This window comes from Schistocerca cancellata, chromosome 7, assembly GCF_023864275.1.
Source record: "Schistocerca cancellata isolate TAMUIC-IGC-003103 chromosome 7, iqSchCanc2.1, whole genome shotgun sequence".
NCBI lineage: Eukaryota > Metazoa > Arthropoda > Insecta > Orthoptera > Acrididae > Schistocerca > Schistocerca cancellata.
In genome coordinates this window covers 253,033,782-253,056,147 of record NC_064632.1, presented here as the reverse complement: position 1 = coordinate 253,056,147, position 22,366 = coordinate 253,033,782, and positions in this window count along the sequence as shown.

Genomic DNA, 22,366 nt, shown 5'->3' with positions numbered 1-22,366 from the left:
TTTAAATGCTTTATGTAAAATAGTGAACATTAAATTGTTGTTTGATTTTGGTGGGCTTGCGATTATTATTGCATTCAATGATGACAGCTATTTTGCTAATTTTGGATTAACTGAAGTGGAACAGTGAACTTTTACTTGATGGTTATTAACTGGTAGGAGTTTTGGATTACCAAAGGTTGTTTGGTAATACTTTACAGTGGACTATGGATAGTCTGGACGTCTTCACAACCAAAATATGAGACTGAAGACGTAGTAGCTGGGAAAATGGAGTTAGTGTGAATAGAAGATGATTTAGGGATCAGTGGCTGTGGACAGTCAGCTCTTTAGGTTATTCAACTGAGTGCTCAGAGACATTAGTAAAAGCAGTGAGAGATAGACCAAGTCTAGTCTGGGAAAGAATACAATAAATGTTTGCAGCAGTCTTAAGAACATCATATGGAAAGGAGTAGAAGAGATCCCAGGAGATCAAAGAGTGTATAGAGAAAATATCCCAAGAAAACTCGAACTTAGCTAAAGGAAATGAAGAAAGCAACAAGTACTTAGAAAACATGCCCCAAGAAAACTTAAGGGTATACCAAGGAAGTAAAGAGAACAGACACAAGAAAACAGAGTATATAGAGAAGATATTACAAGAAAACAAAAAGAATGTGATGGAAGTATTTGAATAAAGAAAATAAAACTGGCAGAAATAGTGGTGGGAAAGTGAAGAAAGAACGTACAAAGCTTATGGAGAAATAGATGTCAGACTGCAGCAGAATTTAGATAAACTTGTTGATGATATGTAAAGGAATGAGTTAATGGAACAGAAGAGCACAAAAAGATTGTGACAGAGATCTCACAAGGATGCACAGCACTATTGGAGACCTAGTTAGTATAAAGAAACTTTCACCAAAAGAAGTTCCTGAAATTAAAATAAAGGAGAAAGATGAAACCACTTCAAAGGTGATGCTTGAGGTAAAGAAGAAAGAAGAGAACATTGTTTCAGAGGAAACTATGACTAACATTCCACAACCAGAAGAAAGAGACAAAGACATATCAGAGGATGTTTGCAGCAAAGAGAAATCTACTCAATCAGAAATAGCTACAGACAAAACAAAAGGCATTGATAGTGAAACCTAGGCACTGGGGCAAGATAGTGCACTAATGAATAGTGATAAGAACAATATGTACAGGCTAATACAGAGCAGAAGTACAAACCGAAAAGGAAATTGTACCCAATGATATTTATAAGTGCTTAGAAGGAGTTTTTACAGCACATTTTCAAGATGAATACAAAATCCAGTTTGCAATAGACAGATTGGAAGGCGAAGTTTTCATCTGGAGAGTTGTGAAGAAATAATAAATTAATAATTACAATTAATTGGAATGGGAATTTCTAAAGGAGTACTTTTCCAAGAATTGTCAATGTGCAACACTTGAAGATTTACTACATTGCAAATATTTTAACATATATCATATGTGAAACTTTTCAAATTCCATTCCTGTCTCATCTCTCATATCCCTACATTAAGAAAACTATATAAACTATGAAGCAGATCACTCAGTTGTTGTCCAAATATTCCAGTTATTACCAGTATAATACCTGTGGTAGATTCATAATGATGATATGAAGTCAATATCAAAGTGGTAATTGAGATGTCAAAAAACTATAATATGAGTATGTGTTCAAAGTCACAACTATGTCACAACTACAGAACTACTTCTGCCAAAAGAATGAAGATGAATGCCAGATCTGAAGCAAACATCCATCTGAATACCATGTGAAGCTAATTAGCATAAGTAAAGAATTCCATGTATTCTTGTAGGTTTGTTCATGAGTCATGAGACAGCAGGACAACTGTAAAGAATTGGAATGACAGAACAGCTGATGGTTGTGATAAATGGGGAGAATTCTGTAAAATGACGTGTAGATGAAGAGTTACTTGGTTAGATGAACAACATGAAGCATAAAGGTACGTTGTCCAAGACGCGATGCACACTAGCGACTGCGACGGGTCGCTACGTGACGTCAGAAGTTGCCTGCTGGCGCATGTGCAGTTCGAGTTTGGGATGCGACGCACGACTGTTGCGGCAGCTGCCGCAGCACTGCACCAGTGAGCAGTGTTGCGACGGAAGTCGGACGACACAAAGACGTACGGCTGCCAGAAAGATGTCGAGCCACTCAAGGAAAACTGAAATGAGCCACTCATATGATGTGTTGCTCTGTGAGCTGGTCTCGCAACATCCTTGCGTTTACCATGAATAACCTTAAATATAGAGACACTATGTTCAGAGACAGAATTTGGGAAGAAATTGGTGCACAGTTGAAACTGGCAGGTGAGTGAAATATATAATATTTTCCCATTAATGCAAATTTTTCAGGCCTGAAAATCAGTATAATCCATGCAGATGTAGAATTAGAATGATGAAAATGAACTTGAAGGTCAATTTTCGCATTACTCTTTTTTGTGACGATAAAAATTGAAAACGGCAAGTACATTATAAAATGAACAATCTAAAGTACAACGAGAAAGTTACATTTTACAATACCTTCACTTTGAAAGTAAACGGTAGATTGGTGTCTTGATGATACCTTCTAGTTGTGAAAAACCACCACCAGATTGTTGTACAGCTTTCTGTAATCAATAGACGTTCGTTTTTGAGGAAGGCGTTTCTCTACAGATTGCGCAAACAGTATGCTGCAATAAGTAATTTGTCACATTCACTTCAATTCATTGGTAGAAGATGGTGCTCAAAAAACTTGTGCCAAAAGTGCACTACTGTTTTACAAGGCCCTTCTGGTCTGACACAGTTCACAATTGAAATTCGTCTTTTATAAATCCTGGAGTCATCTTTTGAGTGCAGCTTGGCAAGATTAAATGTTCATGTCATCCATAACGATGTATGCTGTCAGAATATAAGAATATGGAAGTTCATTTGGATGGGAATAAAGAGTCAGTTGGCTATGAAAGTTGTTCCAAAAGTTTCTGCATGGGAGAAACTGACAAGTATAATTTGGGGAAATTTTGTGAACAAGCATGGACATTATTTCTTCCACATTTCTGCCAGTGTATATTGTAGACGTTCAGAATGAAAATTCTAGAGATCTTTAAGGTGTAACCCTATCTTGTTGTCAAGAACTTGAAACAATGAAATGACGCTAGCGCGCGCTTATTGTTAATAAACTTATCTTTCATTGGAATTTTAGGTGAAGTGTGCAAAAACAGATGGAGGAATATTCGGGACTCGTATCAGAGAAATAAACGAGAAAGAAAGCTTGGAACAGGTTCAGATGCCTCAGCAAAACCAAGAAAATGGGTTCTGCTTGATCACTTGGCTTTAAGAAACCTACATTTCGTGGCATTTTAAATGAAATTGTCAAGAGCATATGGAGAAATATTAGTAACTCATACCGGAGAAATATATGACATAAAATGGTTTCATTAGGTCCAAATGTGTCAGCGAAACAAAACAAATGCATTCTCTATCGTGTGATGATCACACGATTCTCGTTGCGCGTCGACAGAACTGGCGGCTAGTCGCGACGCTCCCGGAGATATATGAGCCCAAATCTCGGAAACGGAGATCGATATCATTCTGATCTCAACTTTAAAAATAATTTCGATATGTTAGCTTCTTTTCATCGGCAACGATGTATGACCTAACGTGAACCATACCTAAAGTAGCCAGCGACCACATTTTTCACTGTACACAATTCAAATTTTATGCAGTAGGTTACTTGTAAATTAAGTATCGGAATAACTGTGACGAATATCGGAAAAATAGACACCTCATTATCAAGCTGTGATGTGAAACTGTAAGATACGCAAACATCAATTTTTTGTGCCTTTTACTTTCCTCACAATTGATAGAGAAGTAATATACAGCGAAAAAAACACGCAAAACCGGAAGAGATACTTTTCAATTTTTTAAAGTAAAAGGAGAATCTGTATCGAAAAACTAACTCTGGGAGCCGATGTAACTGCGTTAACATACAGTATTTTTTACAGAAAGAAAATCGGAATTCTAATTTTTCTTATGTATTTGAATCCGCCGCCGCCGACCGGAGCTTGGGAAACGGCGCGACTCCAGTCGCGTTGCGGCCGTGTCGCCATCTACCAGGGTGGGAGAAGAGGAGGGGGCAGCGTCGCAGTCGCAGCCAACTGTCGCGTCTTGCACAACGTAACTTAAAGATGATTAATGTAATGAGACTGACATAGTCTGGAGAAATTAAGGAGCATGGAGGAATATCTATGTATTTATTGAGACGGAGAAGGAGAATTAATGGATATTGAAGAAGTGAAGATAATACTGATAAAGACGCTTAGACAGTCACCATTTTATCGGTAGGTTGTTGAAGTATTCGTAATAACGTTCCCAAATTTACTGCCCTCCAGGAAACTTCTCATGCTCAAATTATTCTTGGGCCCGAGAGCTGGCTGAAACCTGAAGTGGCCCTGAGATATTTAGCGAGTCGTGGGATGTGTATTGGAGTGACAGATTGAGGGGCAGCGTTCATTGCAGTTGACAAAAATATTGTCTCTAGTTAAGTCGAAGTTGAGTGTGACAGTGAAGTCATCTGGTCGCGTGTAACAGGTGTAGGTGAAACCAAGTTAACTGTTGGGTGTTTTTACTGCCCATCCGTTCCTGCTGTGATAATTCTAAAGTCATTCAAAGAATGTCTACGGTCAGTATGTGTAAATACCCAGATCATGCAATAGTAGTTGGAGGCGACTTTACCCTACCGAGTATAGACTGGGATGTCTATGGATCCATTGTGGGGAGTACAGACAGACAGATTTTTGAAATACTGTTGAACATGTTCTTTGAAAGCTGTCTTGAGCAGACAGCTCAGGCACCCCATACACAAAGGTAGTATCTTAGACCTTATAGCTACAAATAGGGCATATGTTATTGACAATGTCAGCAAAGAAACGGCGATTAGCGATCATGATTCATTATAGCCACTATGGATACAAAAGTTAATAAATCAGTCAGGAAGACTAGGAGAGTGTTTCTCCTGGATATAGCAGATAAGCTGTTATTAGCACGTCGCTTAGAGAGTGAACTGACATCATTTAGTTCCACTGAGATGGACCTAGAGAGATTATGGGTCAAGTTCAAGCAGACTGTAAACAGTGATCTGGAGAGTTACCTGCCACAAAGATATTGAGGAAGCAGAGGTTATTGCACCCTTGGTTAAAAAAAAGAGGCACAAATGACGACAAGCGAAGGTCAGTAGGAATTCGTACATCCGTGACAAGATCTATGTGTGAAACATACAGCAACTACCACCGTCATACCTTAGCAAAAGGTCTGGCACAGAACTCGAGAAAATTCTGGTCATATGCAAAATAGCTAAGTGGGTCTAAGGCTTCCATTCAGTCCCGTGTTGACCAGTCTGGTGTGGCAGTTGAAGGTAGCAAAACGAAAACGGAAGTTTTAAATTTCATGTTCAAAAAATCGATCACACAGGAGAACCATACAAAATTGCCCATCAGACAGACTCCCGTATGAACGACATAGAAAACTGCATACCTGACGTAGGGGAACAACTGAAACATTTGAAAACAAAAAAAATCTCTAGGTTCAGATGGAATCCCGATTCGATTTTACAAACAGTGCTCTAGGGCATTGGCCCCTGACCTAGCTTGCATTCATCATGAATCTCTGGCCCAGCACAAAGTCCCAAGCGACTGAAAAAAAGCGCACATGATTTCAGTGTGTAAGAAAGATGAATGGACCCACAAAATTACAGATCAATAGCTTCCATTTGCTGCAGAATCCTCAGTTCAAATGTAATAAACTTTCTTCAGACTGAGAAGCTTATGTCCACGAATCATCATGGTTTTAGAAAGCATCACTCATACAAAACTCAGCTTGCCCTTTTCTCACATGATATACTGAGAACCATGGATGAAGGGCAACAGGCAGATCCCGTGTTTCTAGATTTCAGGAAAGCATTTGACCCAGTCCCCCATTGCAGGCTGTTAACGAAGGTACAGGCATATGGAATATGTTCACAGATATGTGAGTGGCTCGATGTCTTCTTCAACAATATTGTCCTTGACAGCGGGTGTACATTAGAGACAAGAGTGTTGTCAGGAGTGCCCAAGAGAAGTGTGACAGGACTGCTCTTGTTCCCTATATACATAATTGAATTGGTTGACAGGGAGGACAGCAATCAGCAGTTGTTCGCTGATGATCTGTGGCGTGTCGAAGTTGAGGAGGATACGAGTTAGACAAAATTTCCAGCTGGTGTGATGAATGGCAGCTAGCTCTAAATATGGAAAAATGTAAATTAATGTGGATGAGTAGGAAGAACAAACCTGTAATGTTTGGATACAGTCTTACTAGTTGCGACGCCACAACCCGAATTTACTATATTATTATTAGACCATGCGGCATCGAACTTCCGGAAAGCGGCTCTCGCGTGTAATAGGTTTGAATAGACACCCTGTGGTGATCCAACAACTACACGGAATTTTTGGAATAAATAATGATAGTGGTGCGTAACAAACATATTTGTACGTCTATATTTGATTATTAGAAGCACTGATAATCTCTTTGAAGTGACTGAACAGGGAGCACTTAATTCTGTATGTTTGATATTGCCTAGCAGGAGGACATTATTCATTTAAAACAATACCATGGCCTAAAATCGTTTCACAATACATAAACACACATGATAAACACTTGAACTTGTTTTAGGTTAATGTAAATTACACAAATTGTAATTACTGAATTTAATGTTAGTGAGCTTGCATTGTGCTGAAGGCACAATGTGTACTGTGGTGGCAGCAATTTCCTTGAACGCTTAATTAAAGAACAATATAGATCTGCTCGTCAATATAGTTACTGAAAACACTAATTACGAATCACGTTGCTCGGACCGAACCGAGTAATTTTTGACTACGGCAATGTACTGAAAAGCCAGCACATCGAGCTGGATAGTAATTAAGGTGGCACAGTATCTGGCATCTTCCATCCGTTGCACGAAGCGGCGTCTGCTGGCAATTTCGGCGTTAATTCCGACTATTTTCTCTTGTAAGATAGCTACGCCGATACTCATGCACCATAACTTTTCACTGATGTTGCAGCACATAGATATCACTGGATATGGGGTAATAATGAGCTATTTCCTTTAAATAATTGATTACACTCGGGGCATGCAATTTAAAATATTATTGCGTCCAAACTTTGCACACTGTAGAGAACTTGGTTTGACTATTACACAAACTGATTCACAAAATATAAATGTACTGGTAATGGCGTCGGTATAACAACCACTGTTCATAATAATACTCTTGTAAGATAAATTCTAGTTCGTTGCTACCGAAGTGAGCTCACCAATGGACCTCATCAGTTACTGAGATCACAATACGCCGTTGGGTGCGGCTACTGGTCCCTTCACACCTCGCCGTTGGCACAAGCAACTCGTCGCAATTAACACAGCATTGCACCATGCAGTGCCATGTACCTCAGAGCGGGAAACCGTAATATTTTGCCGCTCACAGCCCATCTTCGTCGAAATACCGCGTCTTACAAGCCTTAGTGTCCATTTAGCTTCTAGCCATACGATAAACGAAGTCCATATCTGTTTTCAGCTCACTTGTTAATGGTCTGTTACCAACGTTACTGTAGCACACACCAGCAGTCACTTTTAGGTCACTTAACACTTGTTCTGCCTCAGAGCTACACCAACTTACTTATACCGCCAATATTACGCGCCAACCTGTACACTGTTCACATTCTCGGGGATTCCCCCCACACCTAAACATTATTTTACATTACGCCAAGTTCTCTATTTACAATTAAATATACCATAGCATTACAATATTCAATTACACTCATTTTCATATATTAAAGTAATATTACGTTTATATTTTTACTACACGTTACAATATTATTTAGTTTAATTCTTTTGTTATTTCTCTGTCAGAGTGCAGCACAAGCCAGACACTGTCTCCCACATTGCATTCTTTAATTTAGCTGCCACCAGGCGGAAGCACTTCCGCTTTGCCTTCGATTCTGGTCCACAGATGGCATAAGCGTCCACTTTCTCTACCGTTGCACCTTGACTATGCTTGGCAGTCACTAGACGGCACGTTGTCACATTACATAGTGTACTGCTCGACACAGCCAAGTGGTTTAAATATCTGGGCGTAATGTTACAAAGCGATGTGAGGGGGAACAAGCACGTGAAAGCTGTGGTATGGAAGACAAATGGTCGACTTCGGTTTATTGGGAGAATTTTAGGAAAGAGTGGTTGATCTGTAAAAGTTACCGCATATATGACACTGGTGCGACCTATTCTTGAGTACTGATTGAGTGTTTGGGATCCGTACCACGTTGGATTGAAGGAAGACATCGAAGTAATTCAGAGACAGGCTGCTAGATTTGTTACCGATAGGTTCAATCAACATGTAAGTGTTATGGAGAAGCTTCAGGAGCTCAAATGAGAATCCCTGGAGGGAAGGTGACGTTCTTTTCGAGAAACACTACTGAGCAGATTTAGAGAACCAGCATTTGAAGCTGACTGCCAAACGATTCTACTGCCACCAACATGCATCACACACAAGGACCATGAAGTTAACATATAAGAAATTAGGTCTCATATGGAGGCATACAGACATTCGTTTTTCCCTCACTCTATTTGCGAGTAGAACAGGAGGGGAAATGACAAGTTGTGGTACAGGGTACCCTCCACCATCCACTATACTTGGCTCGCGGAGTACCTATGTAGATGTAGATACTGAACCTGAAGTATTTTAAGTGCTCATATTCGAATAATGTCATTTGTCTTCAGTTAACATGTCCTATTTGTATCTGTATGTATTTATACACTAGTGGTAATGAAGAGAGTATGCTGATAACAGTAAAGTACCACTCATGAATGGCAAGAAACAATGATTTAATGACATAGTTAGCTGTCTAGGTTGAGAATGCATATCTTTGTGCTGGGTATAGGGAATAGAGTTCTGACACCATGTAATAAATATTGAATAACGAATACAAACACTTCAAATATTGAATCATATACTGATTTAACAAGAAAGTACCAATCCTATTCGCAATGATAGTAATTAATTATCCACAATGGCAAAGTAAAATGGCCATTTCTTGATAAATTTATTTCAGGGTACATTAGTTATAACTGTTTTTAGTTATATAGGATATGTTTAGAGAGTTCGCTTTACATTCAAATTTTTTGACTGAGCTAATAGAAAGTAAATAATTGTCAATTAATTACATTAATGGTTAGGTTAGGTTAGGTTAGGTTAGGTATTAGAATCATGTTTTGTTCCTTACATTTCATATTAATAGTATGGTAGAGATAAGAAGGGACTTGTTATTAATTTATGGTATTTTTTCTCTACTTTTCATTTGTCATAATTGAGTTAGCTGAAATGTAGTATGCACAGTAAAAGCTATGCTGAATGAACAGCAGAATATAGGGGTAACAAAAATCAGTTAAATGAGTGTTGTTGAGCTGTGATCCAAAAAAGATAACCAGCAATAGTTATGCATTTGATGGGCCAGTCAAACTGTCAAAACCAAACTTTCATTGTAATGAAAAGTAAATCACACCCTGGGAAAAAATTTATTATTTTTCACTAAGATATGTTGAATGTTTGTATGATAATTTGTAAATGCAGTTCTCTAAAAGACTTAAAGGGAATTTACCTGTGATACATTGTAATTTTTATTGCTTGTTCTTGAATTTAATGTTTTTTATCTTCTTTTTTGTATCCCTTAACAAATTTTTCTATTTTTCTTTTTCGCCTGTGGCTCCAAAAGTTGTTTTAGGGCGACGTTGCAGAGGATGCACGATCTCTTATTTAAAGATAAGTATATTTTACTTGCACTGGTTGAGGGTAGGTCAATAATCGATGGTCAAGAGCCAAGTGTACCTATCTAGCATTACTGCTGTGACATGCAGCTGAGCAAGTAGTGTGTGTGGTTTTAATGGCAAAGCAGGAAGGGTAACATCATTACGTCATGGATTGATCCCCCAGAAAACCGAATTATATTGGCTAGTGACAAAGTGTTTTTACCGCAAAGTGTTTGTAAATATGGAGTGCTAATACTACACATTCATGTCTACCACACCAGCCAGCTGCTTGCAGCGATGATAGCGTGTGTGGATTATTACAACAGCGTGTGACGATATTTCAATATATTTTATGTGTGTCGAGCTACGCTATGAATAAAAATATATGACAATTGTAGTGACTGTCTCCATTTGTTTTTAACGAAAATTCATAACTTTACTTTGCGCAAACTTTTTGTGACTTAATGAATTAATACAAAGCCCTTTTCCTTGAATAGAGCGTTACTGAGCAGCCAAAATCCGACTGAAACAACTCCTGTAGTGGTCAAAACCGATTAAGACTTATCCATCAAGTCACTGTCATTTAAAATAAAACGTCCCTTTTTTGGTATGTACCTGACATACTCCATTCTTACAATTTCATCTCTTTCACCATAGGCCTTTGACTTATTAACCTCGGTGTAAGCCTTACAGTCACCATTGCAAATAATCACACTACAAACATGTACTGATCGTCCGAAAATTTCTTCAGCACCTTGAACCTTCGCACCTCCACTGCACCCAATATAGTTTTTGTCATGTTTAGGATTAGGCACTTCATTACTACACACTCAACAGCAATTTGTGAGAACCTCTACATCAGTAACTTGACAAGTTTGAAGTGATGTGAAAGCAACAACATCATGTTGAGAGGTGAGTCCATATTTTGGCTAAGTCCCATGACAGCTCCACAAATGTCTTTCACTCCATCGTTTGTCAATGCAACTTCTTGTGCAGTATTTTTCATAATCCCTTCGCTTATGTCTTTCAGTTTTCTTAAAATTACATCACACTAGTTGAAAACTTGGATGGTTGTGATGACAAGTCCAGCATTCCATGCAATAATTAAACACTACGCTGTCCTTTGCAAATGTACCTCATGATATGAACCATCTTAAATCTGTATCATAATTATGGTGTCTTTTAGGCTCTGCAGCTCTTGTTGAATTAGATTCATTGCAAATTTTTACACGTAATGACCAAATTGCTACACAATCCAAACCTAACACTTTTATCCTCTACTGTGTACAAAGAACCTGAACTTGAACAATATTCACAACCAGTTTTATTATTTAGAACAATATCTATGCTAAAAATGACATTACCACTATTTACAGAACAGGCATCCATAGTGGGCTTATTTACATTTTCATTCAGATTACAAAGTTGTTTTCTCAGAGTGCTTAGTGGAGAATCTAGATCACATGGAACTCTTTCTTGTAACAAAAGTATTTTTATTTTCATTATGTTGGCTAGCTGCTGTGTGTTCTTTTGCTCTTGTGTACATATTACCTAGAAATTTTCTTTTATTAAACACTTTCTTAGCCTGTGGCATTGTGGAAGCCAAAATATATCCACACAGAAGTTATAGGTCACAGCACAATTTCAAATACAACAAACAACCCTTTACAAGCTGAAAAAAAAATGCACAGAGGACTCATTAAATCAAGTGCATGTCATGATGCATAAAACAGATTAGCCACCCATGTAACACGAAAAACCAAATTTCTCTCTTGAATTTATATATTAAAAAGTATTGGAGATGTTCCATTTTAAGGAGAGGGATCTGCTAAATGAGTGATTTAAAAGGGACACCAGCTTATTTGAGCTATTTCGTTGCTAATTACGTAAACAGCCATAGTAAAGTGGACAATATCTACCACAGGAAAGAATGGAGAATTTTTTGACATTCAAATTCCAAAATGCAATTTTTCAGAATGTATTCTAGCCTGTTCCCTTATACATAATTGCAGACATTTTCCAGTTTTTTCCTCGCTTGTTTGCTAAATGCCATATGTTAAACACATTAATTCATTTGTAACGTAATCCAATGTTTATAGTGGCTTTAATTATGAGAGTTCTAATCTTAAAAAGAATCAAAGGTTCACTTGAATATCGACCATACATCTACCAACTTCTATCAAAATACCACCTCATTTTAGCCACTGTGACAAGTATCTTCTTAGAGTGAGTGATGGATACCTACCACACTGTCAGCACCACGTTATGGGACCAACTTTTTACATCCAAAAACAATGAATGAGAAACATTATTTTTGTAAAAACGTTTTAATGTTTCTGAAACGTGTTGGATTATGATATTTCATGCCCTGGGCAGGTGATTGCTTTGAAAGATCATATGGGAATTTGGTATGATGTCCATCGTTTCCAGGCAATCATAAGTTGTTGAAGCCCTGTAACCTCAAACAACTGAACTATAACCTTCACTGTGCATTTTGAGTGAAAAATGCGACAAAGCAAATAAAACTGCGAAAGTAACATTGACATTCAGACTATAGCGCAGTAAATCGTTTCTTATGGATTGTGAAAGGCTCCATAAAAGGCCATCTAAAGTTCTACTCTGAAAGCTCCAACATGATTTTAAGTGTCATTCTTCCAAGAAATGTGTGTGTGTGTGTGTGTGTGTGTGTGTGTGTGTGTGTATGTGTGTGTGTGAAGTGTCTGTGAACTAAATGAACAAATTTCAGTTGTGTAAATTTCTCCCTCCAATACCAAATTTATTCTAGATTATGAATACTACAAACATGATTTGATTCATTTACTTATTTTGCAAAGTTACTGTCACATATCGGTATGCAGTATCATTTCATTTTTCAGCCACTATTCTGTGATTACATTTCTGGGCGTTGGACATGCATACATTGAAAGAAAGCTGCACGCCCTCCTAGCAGCTGAGGTGTGCTGCACTGTGGATTCAGCTCTTCTTCATCAGCAGAGGGCAGTCTGTGAGTCTCATTACTCATTAGGTGAAGCACACCTGCCTAGGATGTTGAACAACCTTCAAGGAAGCAAGGCTACTTTTGTCTTAATGCAGCCAGCATGTACCCATAAAATGGACAGTGAATATTGCGCCTGCCTTGCCATCCCCTTGGGATAATTTGCCCATGACATTTTCTTACTTTTCTGCACACCATGGTGCCACTCGCCTAGTATGTGAGTGTCAGTTTTATTTCACTCCAAAAATTTTGTGTCACCTAGAGTATGGAATGCATGGACCAACCAACCAAGATAATACTGCTACAGTCCAATGCCAACCCTGTGATGGTGAAATGTGCGCCGTTTATGTAAAAAGTGGGAAGTTTTCTGGCCTTTTCCAGAGTTTTCGACAATTTCATCTCACTTCTTGTCCACCACATTGGCAATAGCTTGGAGGTGACCACTCTACGCTAAATTTCTGAAAGTTTGGGAGTTGACAAGGAGGACCTAGTTTTTTGGTATCAGAGGAGTTGATAGCAGACTCCTATCTGTGGTTGTTTGGCACACTTTGCTGATATGGAGGAGATGTAAGTTCTTACAGTCTGCAGGAGCACAATCTGTAATCTAAGTAGCTTGCTTCTCATATTTTTTTGGGTATACAACCTGAGTTGCTGATTTAATTCCAATTTCTATTTTGTGTCTTTAATCTTGAGTTAATGAGCCACACATATGAAAATGTTTTTGCGATTTATTCTCCAAGCAATACTCCTTACATTTGGCGCCTCCTATAGTGTTACCATCACTTTTGCTAATATAATTTCGTAACTCAACTATTATTGTTCACTTATAACTTTTGATTAACCTTTGTGAACAGAGTTCTGTCAAATATGAACTTGGCCTCTATTTCAGAAACCTTAATTCATCCTACAACGTTCATCACTGTGTGGCCCATTAAAAAATAAATATAACGTGGTATCATAACAATTTGAACGTTGTGCTGTTGACATTGTCCTTTCCGTGCAATGCCTATATTAGATGATAGGTTACTGTTTATTTGATTTTGTAACAGCAAAAGTGCGGCACTTTGCTGCACAACACTATGACATTTACTTAACAATTTTTTGACAATTTACTCTGAATGGATTTCGTTGGCTTACATGTATGAATTACAAATACAAAACAAAATTACAGCATTAAACATGGTTATCAACATCTCCAAATACACACATACTCTGCAATCCCCTGTGAAGTGCATGGTAGAAAGTAATTCTGTAACTCTCATTTTCTGCATAGTGGAGTTTATTTCTATTCCAAACACATATGGAACATGGAAATGATAACTACTTAACCGTTTCACACAGTGTGTGCATAATTATGCAGAATTATGATGAATTTCAGTTATCTTTACATGTGACAAACACGTTGTTAAGCATTGAAAGTGTGTATGCATACTTCCTGTGAAGCTTTAACTATTTTGAATCGATTGTGGCCGCTTTCAGTGCATGCTGTGGTCATACAGAGGAACTAACTGCAACTCTGTGCAACCATGGTAGAAAAAAATTTAACTCAGAAGTGTATATCCTATTATATTTCTTCCCAAGAAGAATTTATGAATGATGTAATGGCTTCTTCAGTTTATATGTTAAATTCAATGTTGAAATAACTCATAGGTAGCAAAATAGCAGCTACGCATGGTGTATAAATGCTGTAGCAAACGATTAAAAGTCTATGTGCGCTATTATGCAAAAATTATGTCAATGATTGTTTAGTGCTGAAATAATTTTGAGGTTATGTTGAATTTATGGAAGATACAGACAAGTTATAGACAGCTGTTTGTTTATTACATATTTTAGTTGAAATGTGCAGATTGACATAAGTTCATAATAATGAATGTAAATACTCTAGATTACTAATTTGTAAGGCAAATAATTATAACACTATGTAATGTATAGAACTGAAATTTATCAACATCTTTACATAATATATTTCGATCTGAATAAGGAAGAGGACGTTCAGGCTGTGCTTCAACTATTAAAATTTGGTGTTAGTTCTGAGTTAGAGCTGAGTAATGAAGAAGAATATGAACATCTACAGCAAGTGGATCCCAGTCCATCTAACGAGTAGGCACTGAAGAAATTGGGCCTGATGATGTGGCAGGTATTTTTGAAGATGTTGATACCCAGGTCACTGAAAATTGTAGTTCTGACCATCATGTGCTTGGAGGAAACTATCACGTTGTTGTAGAAGGTCATCATGTGATTGGAGTTCATTATGTAACTGGAGAAGATGGCGATAACACTATGAAGAAAAAAGTTAAATGGAAGAAAGGTGTGATTATCAGACCAGACATGACAATTCACCAAAATGCAGCTATGGATGATGATGCTGAGCTACTAAATCCTTTTTCATGTTTCAAAAGATATACAAAAGACTCTGACCTTGATAAAGTGGCTGAATACATCAATAAAAGACACTGTAAAACGATGGGGCAAGGAGGCCCATTAATGTCATTATTCACTGACCATAAATAGTAATGGTCTCCCAGCACTGGATAGCCAGCTCGTACTGCAGCTGGGACTTTAATGGTAGCAGCATGTGGCTACACTTATGTTTTCTTACCTTTGCGACGTTTTGTGCACAGTTATGCACATAATTTTTTAGTGAAGAAAAGTGAAAAACTAAAAACCTTTCTAGATATTTTCTTTCTTTATATCAATTCATATTCTGATGAAAAATAATTTTTCTAGCTTACAACAGCTCAGGTCTGGAGGGCTTAAATGCCTCTGTGTACAGTGTAACTAGTCTAATCTTGCCTTTGCGATTCCCACAAAAAATATAAATAGAGGTGTAGTGTATCTATAGTTTCTTCAATTAGTACCACTTCTTGAAACCTGGTCAGTAGGCTTTCGTAATGCAGCTGGTGTCCATCTTCAGTCGCTTGCCAGTTCATGTGTCTCATCTCCTCTGTAACACTCTCGCTTTAGGAACACAAAACAGTGACGATTGGTACTGCTCTTCTTTATATAGGTTCAGTCTCCCCTGTTAGCACTATTGGTATTAGTTCCACACGCTTGTGCAGTTTTCTAAGATGGGGCACACGAATATTTTGTAAGCAGTCTCCTTTGTAGACTGATGCTATTTTACAGTATCCTACAATGAACCAAAATATGCCACTTGCTTTAGCTAGGATCGAGCCTATGTGATCATTCCATTTCATATCCTCTTAAGCTGCTATACCCAAGTATTTGAATGAGTTGATTGATTCCAGTTTTAACACATCGATATTTTAGCCATAGGATCCTATTTTTCGCATTTTACGGAATATATTGTTTCAAATTTCTGTACTTTTAAATTAGCTTGCCAATGTTTGATCCACATCAGGATCTTACTTCTGTAGATGGCTCTCCAGCCAACATCTCATGCTGTGTCCTCACTATCACGAAGTTTTCAAGGCAGTCACATATTTCGTTTGATAATGTCCACGAACCTACTTTTGTTAATAAATGTTTGCGTGCTACTAAGTAAAATGCTTTTCGGAATTCTAGCAATACTGCATCTTCCTGATTACCTTGACCCATGACTATCAATATGTCGTATGAGAAAAGCATCAGCTGGGTTTCCCTTGACTGATGTCTTTGGTATCCATGTTGGTTGGGATGGAGGAGGTCATTCCATTCGAAATGCATCTTAGGTTTTAGCTCAGACCATTTTCTGAGATTCTACAATAAATGGAAGTAAATAATTTTGTTGCTGACCTCTGCTATCCTCCTCATAGACATATGTGATTTCTGCTTTCTGTCAACCATTGAGCACAGTTCTTTGATCAATGGATCTATGGTAAATTACTGTTAGGAGCTAAGTTAGCTACAAATTTGGCATAGAATCAGATAGGGATTCACTCTGAACATGGAGTCTTGTTTCATTTTAGCGATTTCAACTGTTTCTCTATATCACTGACACTAATATCTCTATCATCCATATCTAAGCGCTATAAGAGTTAATCTGGTGCAGTTCCTCTAAACACTCCTTTATGAAGGACATGTAATGCCGACACTATTCTTTGGGCATTACCACTGGCAGTTCGACCCCAGCAATGTAAGGCAGCATTGTCAGCTGTTTGGGTGGTGCGAGGCAGACCAGGACAAGCACAGCAATTTTGCAACCGTGGTAGTAAATGGAACTCGTGTAGGACAATGCAGCCATTACCACTGTCCCAGCCCATGGATTTGTTGCATCTACTGAGGCTGGAAGTAGCTTTTCAACACAACAAGCAGACCAAGCATGAGTATAAATAACCGTTAATTTGAGCACAGAGTCAGCAATCCGGCAGTAACTACAGAGATGGGAGGGCTTGCTGAACGACCTGTTGGCATTGTACAGCACACAGCCACTACAAGTTCAGGCCTGTGCTGACATACCATCTGCCAGTGCCCAGTGTCCAGTGCCCCTCTTTAGATGTGGTATTATTCTACCACTGGGCGGCCTCAAGGCTCACTTCAGCTACTGCCAGGTTCCTGCTCTGGAGGGCAGCAGCTCAAAACACTCCTATATACTGATTCAGGAGACTGGTCACCACACACAGTCAGTCAATTCACCAACACCACGCACTGTCCTCACCACATGCAGTGAAGGGGCACGGCTGCTGCCTCCAGCAGGACACTACCAGTGTAATCGAATGAGTGATAATAAAATGCTTTGAATTTTGATACTGTCAGTCTAAGCTAGCAATGGTCTACTCCCACGACCTTGCCAACCATGATAATCCCACCACACAGAAATGGTCTTACACCCCCAGTCTTCATAAATACAAGTGCAGCCTCTGCTGTGCCCCTGAAGTCAGAATGTCTGCTTCTCCACACCTCCAAGCTTTGAGCACATACTGTTGTGTCTTCGTTCAGAGTGCTGAGTGTCGTTTCTCTCTGCTCTGCACAAAACTCACATAAAAGAATGCTCCACCCATCAGAAGGCTCCACTAAACATTGGTCATGAGAGATTAAAAAAGAAAAAAATAATGATCCAATGCCCAACCTAGCAACTGGCAAACGGTTATAAGTTATCCACTGAACTGATTTCCAGAACATACAATTCTGGAAAGACAAAGCTCTAAATTTATAGAAAATGGCATCCTGCACTCCCACCTAAAGTTATTGTTGTACAATGTCCAATGGGTTCCTTTCTCGCCTTGTGAAAGAAAAAAGTCCTTGCTCCAGGTGGAGTGGTGTGTGGCTTTCGCACTTTCTCCCCCACTATTTTTAACGATAAATAGCCACCAAGATTCCCATGCGAAATCAGGGATGAATATCTCCCAAGCAGTCTAGCAGCCTCCGATTTTCTAGGAAAAGCATTAGTGGTAAAAAAACAACATTTATAATAGGTGTTCTTCGAGCAGAGAGACCGACTTGTGAAATTAAATTCAATACTCGCTGGTCAGATGCATGACAGGTTCGTTATGCTAAACCCTTTTAGCCAGACTCTGGGACTCCACTGTGCATGGACACAGTCATTGCAGTATTGATTGCTCATTTCACGCCAGTACTGTGCTGGACAATATAGAGTCCTGTAACCATCTACCAGATGGCCAGTGCCTGAGTCATATCAGGTCGTTACAACACCACATAAAAATTTATATGGGGGGTGTCACACTCAACATGACCTTGCCAAGTAAATGTTCTGTTTAGATGATTTCCCTACCACAATTGAACAGGACGATTAGGAAGCAGGGAAATGGGTCTTTGCCAAGGCAACCTTTGCTTACCTTAATTCCCTCTCATTCAGTTCTATAGTCGTCAGTACTCACACATACTTAGGACTATTAGATGTGCTCAAGGCCTCATTTCAGTTTATACAAAATTAAAGAAAAGGAAAAAACCAGCTTACACATCTCATTCCTTTGTTTAAGGAAAACGTTACAACAGTTGTTAGTCAAACCATCACCCATACCTTTATATTTTTCCATTTCATGTACTGATGTTCCACATTCACTCTCTCTCTCTCTCTCTCTCTCTTTCTCTCTCATCCTGAAGATGACTCCTCTGTCTTCTGTGCTTATTCCATTCATTCTCTTAACAAATGACAGAAGGTCGCCTTCACACACTAGTTATACAATTTGGGTTTATTTATCAAACAACTGCACACACAACCACACTTATCTGAAACAACTCCAACTTTAACACAGAATAAAACATTACTGTTACACTAATCACAGATATTCAAGTTTCCAACAAGGGGCAGAATAACTGACATATACTCGTCCATCAACTAATGTGAAAGAATCAGCTTTTTGTAAACATACATAATTCAGATTTTCTTAAGGAATCACAAAACATATTCTCACAGTTGTATCTAAAACCTAAATGCATAATATTATTATTAAATGGTATACAAAGCATTTTCATAAACTTCAGCATATGATTGAAAGTTCTTGTGCTGAGAGTATATTTTTATTATTGCTCTCTTACAGAGGTTCTTTATTTACAGTAACTGTAATGCAATATTGCATATTAGTGAGAGGTAATAAATAAAAATAATATCAAAGTTTAAGTCTACACAAAATAAATTTAAGACAAAGCTAATAAAAGATGAGTGATGTGTAGGGGTTACAATTATACTTCTTTATATTAATTTCTGCTATAATCCTGCTGAAAAGGAAATTTTACACACATTTAACACTTCCTCAACCTATCTCTCATCAAATGCACTGAGCTTTGGCGCATGCTATTTCTCACAAACACAGACACAAGAACATGGGTTGGTGATGAGGTTGAGTTCAAAGAGGCTGACTCACATTATCATCTGGCATCCACTCCCACAGAATAATGGATTCGGCATCATCAAATCCATATCTCAGGCAAGTTGCTCTTGTCAGTGCTCTGGAGCTTGTTCTTAAAAAGAGGAAAGTAAACGTGGGGGTATGGCTCTGTTAAGTGTGGTAGACCATACCAAAGTGTGTCCTCAGAAGAGGAAATGCTTCTGCAATCAATTAATCATCGGTGAAAGACTCATTAACAATAGTCTGGCCAAGAGAAACTAGCTGGAGTGACTCTAGAGACAGCAAATGTCCACCTTGCATACCATATGAGGGAACTGCTAGTCTGCCTGCTCCCTGTGGTCATAGAAGGTTAGGACAAGCAACGTAGAGCTCTGACACATGCCACAGTGCGTTTCCAAAGCTTTTCAGTACAGTAGGCTCAGCTAAACAAAAACTGCATGATGATCTGCTCCAACTGAGATGTCATGTTACGCAAGTGGTGATCTAGTTGTCGCATTTCGGATCCCTAAGGGACACATCATTGAGCAGGTATCTTCTACTTGAGACCTGCCATTCAGATGGCATGGCGCTTCTGTGTTATCCCATTGGAAGAGCGAGAGTTGGGGCCACTAAACCCCTCACATGTACATGTTTTCTTTCTCTGTATGTGTGTAGTCAGTGATGGGTCTGGCCTCCATTGCGGAGTGACACCCTTCTACATACTATCTGTACAGAACTTAACATAATGATCACTGATATTGTTTTATGTGATGCTTTACACACTAAAAAGAGAAGAAATGGAACTCACTATGGTGGGGTTAAATCAGTCAAATTAAGATTAACATGCCCTATGAAAGAGCCCTGAAATTAACCAGATCTATGTATACATAAGAAATAATTTTAAATTAAAAAAAATGAGATATAAAATTGTAACTCTGTCACAACACAGATGAATCAACTGTTTATCTTTTATTAGTACTTATGGACCTATACTAATGTCACCCAGTGACATGAACAAGTCGTAGATGGACGTTACGTTTGCACCCATGTAAGCCAATAAAATTTGATTACAATCAACACAAATCCCCGCTAATTCTCAGCAGAGGCGAATTTCTGCTGACAAAATGGAATATGAGGTTACTGTCAAGCATCCCATTCCTCGAATATAGACAATGTGTGCATGTGATGTCATTTGCTTGCCCCTCCCCTTGCATGGAGACAACTCAAAGTTCAAATGTCAGTTTGTGTCCAGAAGCAGCATTGAACACCTAGTTCTAATAGCAGGTACACAATGGGTCACACTCTCTGCCATGCACTTCTTGGTTTGCAGGTTATTTATGTAGATGTAGATGTAACTACCACCACAACTCAAAAGCATCTATTCTCTTCTAGGGTGAACTGTCTATCGTCCTTGTTTCCTTTTGCCTATCGGTATTTTATATCGTCTCTACTTCGGCTATCATCAGTTATTTTGCTCTCGCAATATCGAAGCTCATCTGCTACTTCAATCCCATCTCCAGCCATCCTGATTTAGGTTTTCCGTGATATCCCTAAATCGTTTCAGGCAGGATGGTTCCTTTGAAAGGGCATGGCTGATTTCCTTCCCAATCCTTCCCTAACCCGAGCTTGCGCTCCATCTCTAATGACCTCGTTGTCGACAGAACGTTAAACACTAACCACCACCACCACCATCTGCTACTTTTGATGTCTCATTTCCTAATAAATATGGTTGGCCTTAATGAGTCACTGGGTTTCAAGGCTCTGTTTATTGACAAGTATATGACGTACAAGGACAGGTGATGCATGGAATGATGGATGTACTCACCAAGTTTTAAAAGCCTGCCTCATGGCTCATGTGCATTCTGTATAAAATGTGACAGCGCTCTACAAGATGGTGGCAATACAGAAGAGAGTTTTCGTGTGTTAGAATATGCGAAGTTTTCATCGGTTATGTGGGTTTGGCATTGATTCACACACAAACACAGTTAAACTTGCACCTAGTTACCAGAGCATTTTGCATTGTTTTCGCCAGTTTCGTGACACTGGTTGTCTGTGTCGCCAGAGCTCACCTCATGTGATTTTTTCCTGTGGGTTTATGCTAAGGACAAAGTTTATGTACCCCAACACCAACAACACTGCAAGAACTGCAGAATTGCATCACTGCTGTTGTGCAGACATTAACAGAAACAGCTGGTGAATGTACTGATGGGACATGATTACCATTTGGATATGTACCAGAGACCAAGGGCAGATAAATTGAACGTTTGTAGAATGTACCAGAAACTTGGTGAATGTATCTATCTTTTCGTGTATCAACCATCTTTGTACATCGTATACGTGAAAGTAAACAGTGCTTTGACATGCTTAACCATTTAAGCTACCCCTCCAGTTCTACCAGTATCACATGACTTTCAACTACGTTCTACTACCCCCATTTAAGTTTGTTTATGTTATCCTATAACTTACTTTGAAGACGTTATCCATTCCATACAACTGATCTTCCAACTGCTTTATGGTCTTTGACAGAACTACAGTGTTCACTGTGAATCTCAAAGTTTTTATTTCTTCTCCTTTTCCAAGTTTCTCTTGGTTTCATTTACGGTTTTCTTTGTGTACAGATTGAATAACATTGCAGGTAGGTTACAAGTGTGTTTCACTTCTTTCTCAACCACTGCTTCCCTTTCATGTTCGTGATTTATGCCTCTTATAAACTGTTTCTTTTCTGTGCAAGTTTCTGCCTTCATAATTTCAAATCAGCTGTCTACATCTGCATCTACTCTCTGTAAACCACTGTGAAGTGCATGGCAGAGTGTACATCCCATTGCACCA